General features: G+C 42.2%; 1 protein-coding gene across 7 annotated transcripts in view; it reads left to right on the top strand.

The window, feature by feature from the left end:
• The window catches only part of MACROD2 (mono-ADP ribosylhydrolase 2), a 987,478-nt gene that overhangs the window by 574,275 nt on the left and 398,362 nt on the right, over positions 1–14,841 (top strand). The gene's annotated exons all lie outside the window — the stretch shown is intronic.

The following is a 14,841-nucleotide window of genomic DNA, read 5'->3' as shown; positions in this document are numbered from 1 at the left end:
ACTATAGTCACTGTGGTTTGGGGATATAACCTCTGGCTTGCCCACTCAGCCCCTTGGCTTCACCCCTTTGCCTAGTCTAGCCAGACCACTTGGGCTTCAGAAGGGCAGCCCTCAGGCTAAAAGAGGTTCCCAACCCCTGGTTAAAGTGTCTCAAGATGCTCACACTGAACTTGTGCCCATGGCATGTTTCACATGAACATACCTAGTGTCAAACCACTTGCATACCCTCTTTCAGTTAGATTTAAAATTCTATCTTTTCTGAAATCTTAATTTTCTTCTGAAGCAGCTGCTTTTCATAATGCCATGAAGTGATTTTCTTCCTTTTCCCTCAAATTCACCCCTTTTTCTCCGCAGAATCGAAAACTTTCGATATGCTTTTTTTTTAAAGCAACGGCAACCACAGAGGAAATGAATTCCTTTGAATCATAGAAGCAATAATTTCAGTCAGCTAGAATTTGACATTTGCCATTTACTTTGGGGAGCTGTAAGTATACTATGTTCCAGTCAAATCATGTTGGTAGGCATCATCTTAATGCAGTATTGAAGCCAGAGAGAGAGAGAGAGAATGAATACCAGATACTTGGGGAGCTGACTGTGTTTTAGGTATTGCATAGGTAAGGCCATAATTAACCAAAGGCTCTTTAACAGGGAGAGCAGTTGGAGAAGGTGGGATGGTCCTGAAATAATAACTAGAATACATCAATATTAGATTCCAGTGAAATTAGGACCAGAGAGACCTGACCGTTGGCAGAACAATACTAACCTCAGTCTGCACTGCTGCAGGGTAGGGTGTGAGGTTGTTGTGGTTGTTTAAAAAAATCACTAGACGATGACAATTTACATTAAATAACCTGCCTTTGAATATATTCATTTATGAGTTTCTACCCTGCCCTTCAGTGTGAAATGTTTCTAGGGTGGCTTGCATAATTCAGGCTAAAAACAGCAATAAAAGCAACAAGGCAGAGATAAAACACCATGAATAAACAGCAGCACAAAAACAGGCATTAAAACATGTTCACAGCGAGCAAAATAATAAAAGAACGAATGGAAAGCCCTGGACAGTGAAAAAGTACTTATTCACCTAGCGTCCTAATGTAATTGGAGTTGGCACCAGGTGGTCCTCTATCAGAAGGTCATTTCATTAATAGGGTATCATAACCAGGGGAGACCTCCCTCCAATTGCCTCACCTGCCTCACTTCAGCCAATCACGGCACTTGGAGGAGAATCTTTGAAAATGATCTAAAACAGCCTTTGTCAATCTGGTGCCCTCCAGATGTTGACTGGGGCTCTTGGAAGGTGTCATCCAACATCTGGAGAGCACCAGGCTGATAAAGGCTGGTCTGAAATGTATGTGGCCCTAAAAGCACAAAGGTTATATAAATATATATATTCACCTTTCACTTGCAATTATTGTTCATGGTGTTGGCTAAAGAAATAAGTGGTTCTGTCAGACAATACATGACTGTGAACCTTTTGTGTGTGGCGGGGAGCCTGTTTTTTGTTTTGTTTTTTAAGAATATATTTGTTTTGACAGTCATACTACAGATGTAACATCAACATGGAACATGTAGAAAGCATACATTCATTTTAAAATTGACAAAACAGATGCCATGCATATGCTAAACTCTGCAGGAACCGCTCCTTTCTGCAGCAATTACAAGGTGGCACACGTTGCTAAAATCAATCTGGTTACAGTTCTTTCATAACATTCAGTTGCCATGGCAAATATTCTGCCATGCTGCACACACCTTCAGACTTTTCAGGTGCTGTGCCTGTGTGCGTCTATTCTGTTTAAACATTACTTTTCAGTTGTCTTTAATAAGTTTCAGCTCTGCATTTTAATATGGAACTTTCTAATGTAGAGCTTGCTGATAAGAACAAGCTCAAGATGCATGTATTCCACCCAGCATAGATATTGGTGGCTATTCATATCTCATTAGTATGAGTAAAAGTTGCTCAGCTATAGCCAGAAAACATAAGTCATTAGAGAGAAACGCACAATGAACAGAAAGAACTTTGATTGAAAGCCGAAGAGGCTTTGGAAATCAACTAGGGCCCTTAAGGAAACTTATTATCCCACCCCCACCTTTCTATTGTTATTCTTCATCCTAAGCCAAGTGTGTGGCAAAAAAATGAACCTCTAGTTATGTAGTCTTAGGTTCTCTCAACATAAGCAGCAGAATGAGTTGGCCAGGTGGACTGTACCACTCTAAACTGCAAAGGGAGAGGTGCATTTTTGGAATCTAAAATAGTTTTATGGAAGTAAAAGCTCTTCTTCCTAATTTCCTGCATGCAGAGATTAAAACAATCACAATGTGCAGTGCAGCATGTGACACACACCCCTACAAACACACACACACAATCTATCTGAATGGTACAATCTATTCTGCCAGTTTAGAACTGCTGTCTCATTTTGCTGCATGTCAGTCAGTCACTTTATACACAGTCAGTGTACACCACTTATCGCTAAACAGCACACTACACTCAAAGCAATGCACAACCAAATGTGAAAACAAACCATCAGGAATATGAATGCATCGACAATGCATTGCTTTCAATGGCATCTCCATATAAAATACAGACTTTACTGTAACAAGTATAGTCTCTTTATATGTAATATACCTTTGCATTGTTTGTCAGAGAAACAAATGGAAACCAACTGAAAATACCTGAAAATGCACAGCTAAGTGACATCTTAGCTGAGGGTGTGATGCCATTAAAATGTTGCCCAACCCAGGAATTGACTTCCAGAAGTGGTTCAGAAAGCACTCCCAAAAGCAGTTCTGGAGTGGGTTGTGCTTTTCTAATGCTTTACTTTTATCATCCTAATTAATAATTATTTCTTCTTCCTCCTCTCCCAGAGGCCAGAGCAACGGTTAAACAATAGTAAAATGATGAGGTACTATGTGGGGAGGGAGTTAAAAAGTGAGATATTGCAGGACTCTGGCATGAAGTCAACAACACTGCGTTACTGGTTGTCGTGACTAATACCCATTGATAGACCTGTCCCCCATAAATGTGTGTAGTTTCATTTTAAAGCCATCGTCACAGATGCTTCCAGGCGCGGGTGATTTAGCATCACCCAATCACTGTGATTCTGCTTGAAGCTGGATGTGGAATAGGGACTCTGAGGATTTTTGGAATCCAAATAGCATAAGGTAGCCAAGTATGCTATCCCAAGCCTCAAATATTATGGCGAGGCCATCTTTCATTGGAACCATGGTGTAGGGAAGAAAGATAAAATACTCAACTATCTCTTCCTACTCAACCATCTCTTCCTCCAAGCTAAATAGCCACAAATACTTTAGACCTTCCCCATAGGGAAGGTGCTGCAACCCCTTGGTAATTTTGGTTGACCATTTTTGTAGCTTTCCTCAACTGATCAAGGAACATTTTGAGATGAAACAATGTACTACTGATGTGGATTTATACAGGGGTATTTTTTAATTATCATCTTGATTTTGGTCCCCTTCCTAATAACCTCTCACATGGAATTTGTGCCATCATTTTCATTGAGTTATCACTGCAATGTCCATTGGATATCACTTTATACTTGTGTACATTGGACCTCATTTGCCATGTTGTTGCCCATGACCCCAGTTTGGAGAAATTATGGGTTCCATCCTCTTGGGTTTTCACCGTCCTGAATGATATGCCGTTATCCGCAGTCTTGGATACATTGCTGTTGGACACATCCCTGACTAGAGATCATTTCTGAATGAAAGGAATAGCACCAGTTCCAATACAGACCATTGGGGAACCCCACTGCTTATCTCTCTCCATTGTGAAAGTTGTCCATTTACTTTTACCTTCTGGTTGTTTGTGTGTGTTTTGAACAAGTTACCAAACCATAAGAGCACCCATTATTTCAGAATCATAGCATCATAGAATTGTAGAGTTGAAAGGAACCCCAAGGGTTATCTAGTTAAACCCCCTGCAAGCAAGAATCTCAACTAAACCATACATGACAGGTGGCCATCCAATCTCTGCTTAAAAACCTCCAAGCAAGGAGAGTCCCCTCTCCTCCCAAAGAGTCCCTTCCAGTGTTGAACAACTTTTACCATCCTAAAGTTCTTCCAGATGTTGAGTCAAAATCTCCTTTCTTGTAACTTGAATCCATTCATTTGGGCCATAGGCTTTGGAACAGGAGAAAACAAACTTACTCCATGAGGCACCCCTTTTGATATTTGAGGATGGCTATCATATTTCCTCTTAGTCTCCTCTCATCCTGGCTAAATATACCAAATTCCCTCAACCATTCCTCATAAGGCTTGGTTTCCAGACCCTTATCCATCTAGGTTGCCTTCCTCTGCACACAGTCCAGCTTGTCAATATCCTTCTTAGATTGTGGCACCCAGAACGGGACACAGTACTCCAGGTGTGGTCTGACCAAGGCAGAATAGAGTGGTACTATTACTTCCCTTGATTGGGACACTACTGTTGATGAAGCCTAGAATAGCGTTAGCTTTTTTTGCTGCTGCATCACACTGTTGACTCATGTTAACCTTGTGGTCCACCAAGACCCCTAGATTCTTTTCACAGGTGCTACTGGCAATCCAGGTGTCCCCCATCTTATATTTGTGCATCTGGTTCATTCTGCCTAAGTGCAGAACCTTACATTTGTCCCTATGGAAATTCATTGTTTTAATTTGGGTCCAGTTCTCCAATCTGTTAAGATCGTTTTGAATCCCAATTCTGTCTTCTGCAGCAGGACTGCTTTGCTTGCTTATGAGATTTTACTGAGGGACATTTTCAAAAGCTTACTGAGAACCCAGGACCTCAAGCTGTGCAGTAATACCATACTTCCTTTCATATTTGTTCCCCAACCCCATTTTTTCAGCTCCTTTCGATGCTATAATGCACTAGAAACAAATTGTTTATGTATATTCTGTATAGCCTTTCCCCCCAAGTGGTTTCACTGAATGATGCAGTTAGCAAATACAAGAGCTTTATTAAAAACACACATACACACACACAAAAAACACTTTCTCGTGTCACCTTTCCTCCGTTACCTCTTGTAGGATGAACTCAATGGAATCTTTAAAGGCCAGCAAAGCACTTTTCACTAAAAGCCCATGCAGCGTGGTAGCTTTGTGGCTATATACTTAGCAATGTAGCACTGAAAATGGAAGGGGCGGGGGGAAGTCCATCGCTCAAGAGCTCTCTCTCTTTCCCCTGCTTTGAATTGGAAAGCAAGTTGGGCGGGCAGCAGTGTTGATGCTGAAGGATCCTTTTCTAGAGCATAGACTTCAAGGGGCAGGAGGGGAACTAGCATCTCTGCATAAGTGCACTGCTGAGTTCAGGTGCTCTGAAAGCTCTTTCTCACAGCTTAGTATGTTTGGGCGGCATGAGTGGAAAGGCAAATGTGTGCTGCTGTAGCCATTTTCTGTTTTAGTTGCTTCAGTCTCCATGTTGCCTCCTTTTGAGAGATAATCAGCACAGAAAAAGGTACTCATATATTTGCATCACATCTCTGTTACTTTTCTCATGAGACTTTTTAAAATATAAAATACATGGCCAGTTATGGTATTTGTGTGTGTGTGTGTGTGTGTGTGTGTGGTCTCAACTATACAGCTGCAATTAAAACATTTTAAGTGTGTTGTAAAGTGCAATATATGGGACGCAGGTGGCGCTGTGGGTTAAAGCCTCAGCGCCTAGGACTTGCCGATCGAAAGGTCGGCGGTTCGAATCCCTGCGGCGGGGTGCGCTCCCGCTGCTCGGTCCCAGCGCCTGCCAACCTAGCAGTTCGAAAGCACCTCCGGGTGCAAGTAGATAAATAGGGACCGCTTACCAGCGGGAAGGTAAACGGTGTTTCCGTGTGCGGCTCTGGCTCGCCAGAGCAGCGATGTCACGCTGGCCACGTGACCCGGAAGTGTCTCCGGACAGCGCTGGCCCCTGGCCTCTTAAGTGAGATGGGCGCACAACCCCAGAGTCTGTCAAGACTAGCCCGTACGGGCAGGGGTGCCTTTACCTTTACCTTAAAGTGCAATATAAAAATGTGACACTAGATGGCAAAAGTGAGCTATGGGAAATTCAAAATATTTTTCAAAACTTTTTAAAAAAGCATTTTCACAGTGGTGTTTTTTTTTTAAAAAAAATATGTGTGTGTATAGATTCCACCTGTATCTTTCTTCTTGTACTGGGAATCACATTATAATTAGATGTATTGGGTGGGAAGAAAGCCAAGCACAGTAAACAAGACTTGCTACCGGAATTGGAGACAGGAAAAAGCCTTTGAAACCAAAATGACACATGATGGTGGCAATCCCATGTCTTCAAAGGTGGGGCTGCTCCAGTCATATCTAAAGTGTGTGGGATTTTGGAGGAATGAAATGCTCACTCACCCCACCATTTAACTTTTTCCTCCCTGCTCCCACCATAACCCCACCAGGCTCAGATACCAAAACTGGAAAGCATCTTAGGATGGTGGAAGGAACAGTGGAGAGGGGGAGGGCATTTAGCATCTTCACCCATCCCTTTGGCTCTTTAAATCACATCCTGCCCATGCTTTAGGTGTGTGTGTGTGTGTGTGTGTGTGTTGGGGACTAGTAGTTGGTCAGGGGGCACATGATGCGGTAGCAGTGCTGAAACTCAGCAGGTGTGGACCTGATGCTGCACTTGCATGGGGCAAGGTCTGGAAGCCTCATGAAAGCCTTTCTGAACTTTCCAAATGAAGAATAGTAACAAAACAAATGTCTTAACACAAAAATCCGAAAGTAGGCAGGGTGAGTATATGCACACGCAGATACATTAGACAGTATCCACCTTGGTGGAACAGTAGCTTGTCCTCATCATTTATTTTGTAAAAGCAAGGCATTTATTGTCCGAAATCTGCTTTGACCCTTCTCAGCCTTCTTCATCCTCAAACCTGTCATCGCCATATATTCTTTCAAGACATTCCACTGTGTCCTTAACCTTCCCCAAAGAAAAATACACATTTCAGTCACTCACCATAGATCACAGTAATACAAAAATTACAGGTCAGCAAAGTTCTATTTTGTTCTCTTTCTTTTCTCATGGAATCTTTGATGTGCTGGTAACTGAAATCCAGCAAGATACCCTTCCACATTTTTGAGGTGGTAGAGATAGGTGGGTGAAAGAGAGAACCACAGTCAGGTACAGCATATTCCCTTTTGTAAGCTGTTCAGCAGTGTCCATGCATGGTCAAGCATTAATACTGCCTGCTTCTTGGCACAACTATTCTTGGGGAAGAGTTTGTGTGAGATATGTAGCATAAAGGTCAGCTTGCCTCTCTCCTTACATCTCCCTTCAGTCTGTAATTACTACCTGCACATATCATAAAACAAACAAGACTATAGCATGGTGTTGACAGGTCAGTATGCAGTTGTAAATATAACACTTCTGTTTACAGAGAATAATTCAGAGGAGTCCCATCTCACATTTTCTAGTAGAACAGCATTTTGCTAGCATTTCTGCTCTGAAACAGATCCACGGAGCATAGATTTTATGTGGTGTGGTTTTACTATTTGTTAGCTCAGACAATGAAAACCACAGCAATTCACATCAATTAAAAAGAGAGGGTAGGCGGGGGGAGGCCTTGCCCCCACCCTTGCAAATTAAAAAGCTTAGGTTCGTAAGAGATGAGGAACAGAGAGAAAAATATAAAAAGGATGCTATCCAGAGTTACTCATTCTTCTTAACAATGTGTGTCTCTCCCATTTTTGGTAAACTATATCGTACATTAGATTGCATGCACTTCAACCATCTCTTCACTAAATGAATACAATAACACTTATCCTAGATGTTGATGATTCAGCTCCCCACCACCACCATTTTGGGCTTCCATTAAATGCACACTTACCCCATTGTGTAGAACCCAGATCTGAGAATTGGGTCAGGCTTAAATCGCTTCCCACTGATTTTTGTAATTGGTGAGAAGGAGACTTGGAAATGCTATTTCCTTACTGCTTTGAGCCCTGATTGTATGGGTTTGGAATCAGTAATAGCTGTCATAAGAGATGCAGCTCTGATGCTAGCTTGGACTAGGCTTTCTTTGAGGCACTGTTCCCAAGTTCTGTGATTTGCTTCTTCTTTGATTTGTCTCTATAAATGTGCAGGAAATTTGTTTTCTAAGGAAAAACAATATGCCCACATCATGGAGGACATTCAACATGGCATGGGGATTGGAGTTAGTTGTATGTTAGCAAGCCTTTTCATGTTCTGCATTGCTACATTCCATCAGGAAATATCCAGTTGTCTTTTTCTCTGTAATTTCCCTCATTGGGATCAATTCAGCAAAAAACAGTCTGCATAGCTTAACAATCCTTTGGGAAAGTCGCTGAAATTACATTTTGTAAACATATAATTCTCCTTTACTCCTTTTAGTAGCTGATGTTCTTGTCTCTGCCTTTGAGCCTCACTCTTGTCTGTTCAACAGTGCTAGATGAAATAAAGCAAAATGCATTTTCAGTTTTCCCCTTTGCTCCTTTTAGCAGAATTCTTTTTTCCAAAAAAAGAGGGGGAAAGTCTCCATTAAATCTGTTTGAATAATAAATGATTGAATATATACCTCTGGCCCTTTTAACCTCCTGGGAGGACTTCTTTCAGCAGCTCTGCTTCTGCTGTTGTATAAATAATCAAAGCATTATGGAAATGGAAGACCTTTGTGGTATCAAGATCTGCAAATATTTATCTGGGAGTCATATTTCTATTTATCTTTGTGAGCGTTTAGCAAAGACCTGAGGAGGTGCTCTTAAAAGGTGAAGCGGAATCTGTTGTAGAGTTGTGCAAATTAGGATGGTTGCTTCAGGCAAGTTCCACAAGCTATCTCTAAGAATTTATGTAGGCATAATATGATGTTCTTTCTCTTTCTTTTCTTGTTTGGTCTATGATTGCTCCCTTTGTGGATATAACTTCCATGTACACACTTACATACCCACATAGACACGACATCCGTGAAAGAGATGAACAAAATGATCACTGACTGTTACAGTGCTCTCTCTGTGTGTATTAAGCTGAACTACAAGAGAGAAAGCATAATATTGATGCAGATGGAAGGACTGCCAGCATGTCCCACCCAATTGCTTATTCCCTGCTGTGCCAGAGGGCAGAGCTAGATATAAGGGACTTAAATGATGGGAAGGTAGATTATGGTTGAACATTAGGGAAAAAAGGTCTTGATGTAGCTAAACAATGAAACCAACTAAGGAGTGTAGCTCTCCCTCAAAGTTTTGAAGCTGAGCATTCATCTGTTGGAGATGCTTTGGCTCTAGATATCAAACTGTGTGTGTGTGTGTGTGTGTGTAATAACTGAGCAATATCACACTCTCCAGCTCCATGATTAAACAAATCTAAATAAAAAAAATCCTTCCAGTAGCACGTTAAAGGTAAAGGGAACCCTGACCATTAGGTCCAGTCGTGGCTAACTCTGGGGTTGCGACACTCATCTCGCTTTATTGGCCGAGGGAGCTGGCATATAGCTTCCGGGTCATGTGGCCAGCATGACTAAGCCGCTTCTGGCGATCCAGAGCAGCGCATAGAAACGCCGTTTACCTTCCCGCCGGAGTGGTACCTATTTATCTACTTACACTTTGACATGCTTTCGAACTGCTAGGTTGGCAGGAGCAGGGACCGAGCAACGGGAGCTCACCCCGTCGCGGGGATTTGAACTGCCGACCTTCTGATCAGCAAGTCCTAGGCTCTGTGGTTTAACCCACAGCACCACCCGTGTTTGTTTCAGATACACTGAAACAAAAGTCACCAGACCCTTATATATAGTGAGAGGGTGGGGAGGGGTATTACTCAGAAGGGTGGTGGGAATGGGTGATTGGCTGATAGGTGTGGTAAACCTGTTGACGACTGTTAACGACTGCAGTTTGTCTTACAGTAAAAAGCAAGGGGTGAGATGGCTAAAAATAGATTTATCATGTATAATGAGATAAGAATCCAATGTCTCTATTCAGACCAGGTCTCTCCATGGTTTTAAGTTTGGTAATAAGTTGCAATACAGCAACTTCTCTTTCCAGTTTATTTCTGAATTTTTCTTGTAATAAGACAATAAAGAAAATAACAGAACACCACTAGTAATCACCCTCTCACTATATATAAGAGTCTGGTGACTTCTGTTTCATTGTATCTGAAGAAGTGCGCATGCACACGAAAGCTCATACCAATAACTAACTTACTTGGTCTCTAAGATGCTACTGGAAGGAATTTTTTTATTTTGTTTCGACTATGGCAGACCCTAGAGTCGGTCATAACTGGACCTAATGGTCCTAATGGACCCTTCTTGTTGTTGTTGTTCAGTTGCTTAGTCGTGTCCAACTCTTCATGACCCCATGGACCAGAGCACGTCAGGCACTCCTGTCTTCCACTGCCTCCCACAGTATGGCCAAACTCCTGCTGTTAGTTTCGAGAACACTATCCAACCATCTCGTCCTCTTTCGTCCCCTTCTCCTTGTGCCCTCCATCTTTCCCAACATCAGGGTCTTTTCCAGGGAGTCTTCTCTTCTCATGAGGTGGCCAGAGTATTGGAGCCTCAGCTTCAGGATCTGTCCTTCCAGTGAGCACTCAAGGCTGATTTCCTTAAGAATGGATAGGTATGATCTTCTTGCAGTCCACGGGGCTCTCAAGAGTCCCTTTACAGTACCTTCACCTTTATGGCAGACCAACATGACTACTTATCTGTAACTAAACAAATCTAGCCACTTGATTGTGTTTCAGTTGTTTTAGAATCACCAGCTCAGATAGAGTTGATGAAACTGTCTTATACTGTGTCAAATGATTGGTAAGTACATATAGTTGTGAACTGGCTGTTTTGAAAGGCAGGAGCTGCCCAACTTCTCAGACAGTGATCTTTCTCAACTCTGATACTTTTAACTGGAATTTCCTGGAGACTGAACATGGAGCCTTGTGTATTCAAAGCAAATGCTCAGTCACTAAGCAATAGGCCCTTCCTAGAATGGAGTTTATGCATAGCTACTAGCCATCATTTGTATGTGACATGAAAATATTTGCTTTATTTATCATTGAGTACTGGTCATTGTAGCAGCACTGGAGTTTTAAGTCCTGTTCAGATTGTATTAGTCACTTTCATAGTTTCTAGTCAAGGTATTATCTCATAGCGCCAATTCAAGATGAGGTAGAGGGTATATAAAGGGTGTGTAAAACTACAATTACTCATTTGTTTTCCTTGGAAAAAGCAGTTCTCCAGAAGAAGGAAAATCCAGAGTTGTCAATTGTGCTTTCCACCAGCCCTAAACTAAATTAAACATAAATTTTGAGAGCAGAACTATTGCATGTTGTCTGGTGATTGACACTTCTAACATCTTTTGAGACAAGGATCATTTAACGCCTGATGATAGGTGTTAGCCATTTTTTCATTGAGACTGAATTTTTACTCAGACTGAATCTATTATTATGCACAGGAAAGAGCTAAAAATGTGGGTGTTCTGGAGACTTAAGACTTATGCATAAGCTAGATATTGCACTGTGTCAACATCCGCTGTGTGAATTCCACATTATTGCCCTGCCAATAATTTTAGCCTGGCATCTAGACTAAATTGCTTCCCTAGGAGAAGAAGGAAATTGGGTCTACATGCTTTCTTAGCCCTGGGTCTCCCATGAGCAGTGAATAACAGCTGTGTCATATTTTGCAAAATTATATAAGCCGGTTTTATGCTGTAATCATCTCTCTATGAGGGAGTGAGCTAAGAGCCCCAAGTTAATTTGAGATACGGCCAGTGATAATGTCCTTCCTGGTGTTCAAAAATAGCTTGAAATTTAGGCAGCTTTTAATACCTCCAGTCAGAAGTATTATTCAGATGTGTGGCAGAAAAAGAAAGCAAGATTATTGTGGTATGGCCGCAAAGTAGGTTAAGAAGTAGTTAAAAGCTACCCTTCTATAAAAGACAATCTGGGGGTGGTAGAAAGACGAAGAGAGGAACTGAAATAGAATAGCACAGCAAATGGAGAAGGCATGCCTTGAAGAATAAACACCATAGGTTTTAGTGTCCCAAAGGATCTTCAGGATCTTCTACTCCGACCTTTGAGGACATGGGTCACTACATTTTATCCAGTTGTTACTTAGTTTTTGAAATTCCACCTCTCTGCATAAAGCGGGGCATTACTTTAAAACCTGTCCTGTGAACATTTGTCAAGCTATGTCTTTTTTCTCTAAGAGAGAAGTTCTAGAAAAATGTCTCTGATTAAGAAAAGGCCTGGCATATGTGTGTGCTTTTCTTTTCCTTCCTTCCTTCCTTCCTTCCTTCCTTCCTTCCTTCCTTCCTTCCTTCCTTCCTTCCTTCCTTTCTTTCTTTCTTTCTTTCTTTCTTTCTTTCTTTCCATGTTGATGTCACAGTGTATCCACTGAAAGTACTAAAAGCAAAGTTGTCCTACATCACAGGAACAAGGAAAAAACCCCTGGATCAAGTTAGCAGCCTCCTCTTTTATTTCCAAGTGCTTATTTTGCTCAGAAATCAGGGATGTTGTTGGAAGATGTGCTTGTTCCAATCTATGGTGATCTATACTTGTGTCGATCTGTGCTTGTGATTATGCAGGGTTCTAAATTGCCCGGGGTGCCCCCATGAATGCAGTAGAAGTTTACTCTTCAAGCTGTGGGGTGCTATAAAGGCAGCAGGTGGCATGTTGCAGACATGGGTCTTGCCAGAATTCTTATACATATGGTTGCCATCATGCAAATATACTGAGTGCTCAAATAGACTATTGTGTTCTCACTTCGCCTACAAATTGCATGTGCGCTGGTAAGCTAGCCTGTCCAAGCTGTAGTCTCAGTTTTCTTCAGGATTCACATTTTTACTTCGCTTGTCATGTGGTGTCTCTAGGGCAGGCATTTTGTGGTAGTCAGGCCCAGCTTACTGCTGGAGCACTGGGGTGGCTAGCATCCCTCAGTGGTTTTCCCTTTTGGCAGGAATTGTTGACCACCCACCATAACTTCCAGGTCCATTCAGATGCTTCTGGCAGCCTGGGATTTGGGGTGTATTTCAGGGAGAGCTGGTGCTCCTGGCGATGGCCTGGTCTCTGGAAGCAGGAAGGGATCACATGTGATCTAACCTTCCTAGAATTCTTCCCTATCCTGGTGGCTGTCCACATCTGGATGGAAGAATCCCATAGAGGTTTCTGGTAGTGCTCTGTTTGGTTTTTACTAAGATGGCTGGCAGAGCTAGGGCCTTGGGGCTTATCTAGTATGTTCTACTAGTATCATTCCTTGATCCCAGCTGAATCTTTTCCTGGAACGTTGGAGGAGGTTTTTTGGGAAGCACACTGCAGTGAGTGGTGAGGAGGCAAATGAGAACTCCACACACCTGTCCCAAGAGGTCTATGGGGATGTATTCCCATCTTCAAATGGGAAAGTGTTTCTTAAATTCTTGTCCTCTGTGCACACTTTGCAGCAGTAAGCTGGTTCACAGACCCTTCTCTGTATGGTTAAAGCAACCTGCATCGGAATCTGAAGCAGAATATTTGTGGTTTACTGAAACTGGCTGTACCCTGTGAGTTTGCAGCTTCATTACAGGAGTGGCTGACAGAACAATTGGTTTGCGGGGTCTCCAGTGATTACTTGTGTTCAGTGTTGTCAACTGAAACCAGCTATACAGATGAACCCTCCTAGACTAAAAGCCATGGAGCATGTGAAACTTTTTGAAACAAGCAAATTAATTTGACAAGTCTTTGCCCTGCTATAGGAGCAGGTCAAAGAAGGGGAGAGTGAGCCCTACACACAGTCAGTTCCGCATTACAGGTATATTCACCTTGTGGCAGAAGCAAAGGAGAATGGTAAGAGCCAAACCAGATATGACATTAATTGCATGCAGCTAAAGTGGCTACCTTTAAAAGTTTAAATAGTAGTTGTGGGGATCTGATTAGCACTGGGACGCATGGGAAGGGAATTTAATCTTTCCACCACAACACTGAGGCTGCTTTCGACCGCAGGAGGAAAGCTTCCATTTGCATCAGTGTTGAGCTTCTATCCTGGGATGTGGGATTTACATTGAGTCCACAGCATGGGAGAAAAGGCTTGAATGTACTTGTATGCTATGGTCTCTAAGTCCATTAATTTCATTCGAGCAAATAACATTTCATCTTCTGGTAAAACTTTTACAAGTGCCACAACATTGTTTTTCCCCACTTTTGTGAGGCCTTATTCCTTTACCATGGCAGCACTTGCGCTGTGGAACTTTCTGCCTATAGACAGTAGGCAGGCAGCTTCCCTGGACTGTTTGAGATGAATGCTGAAACCTTTCTGAAAACACATGATTTGGTTACACCTGTTTTGAAATTCGCTTTAATTCATGTGATAACAAATTGGACTTGCGAGTTGCCACGGTGCTCTCCTAGAACATTTCCTGCATGTTGGGGAGGGTGCCCGTTTGTTAGCATGTGTGTACGCTTGTGGGAATGTCCATCACATCACTGGGAAACTGCTAAACCTACCTATAGGTTTAGATTTAGAACTGAAATATGAAGAATTGCTAGGTTACTTACTGGACCAGCATAGCCTGTAACTGGAAGGATTTTGTTACAGGCTGACATTAGATCTGTAGTTTCAGAGAGTATGGCAGGTTGTGCATTTTTGGGGGAGGGAAATGACATAAAAGTTGAGGGCTGTCTATGGGTAGAAAAAGGACAAATTTGAATCAGTTTGGTTCCTGTTTATTAACTTTGCTAATGTAGTAGAACAAGGTTGCTCGCTGCTGACAGCATACGCTTGCCCTTGGACATACTGCCTGGTTTTCGCTACTCTCTTATATCTTTCTGCCCCCTAAAAGGAAGGAAAACAGAAATGGCCTGATACTGCCTTAGCAGTACTGCTGTCCTGAACTTTGAGACCATGGATTTTCACTTCTCTAGGCACCTACTTTTCC

The sequence above is a fragment of the Podarcis melisellensis genome (assembly GCF_964234715.1).
Source record: "Podarcis melisellensis genome assembly, chromosome: 3".
NCBI lineage: Eukaryota > Metazoa > Chordata > Lepidosauria > Squamata > Lacertidae > Podarcis > Podarcis melisellensis.
This window is presented reverse-complemented; position numbering and strand designations above follow the sequence as displayed.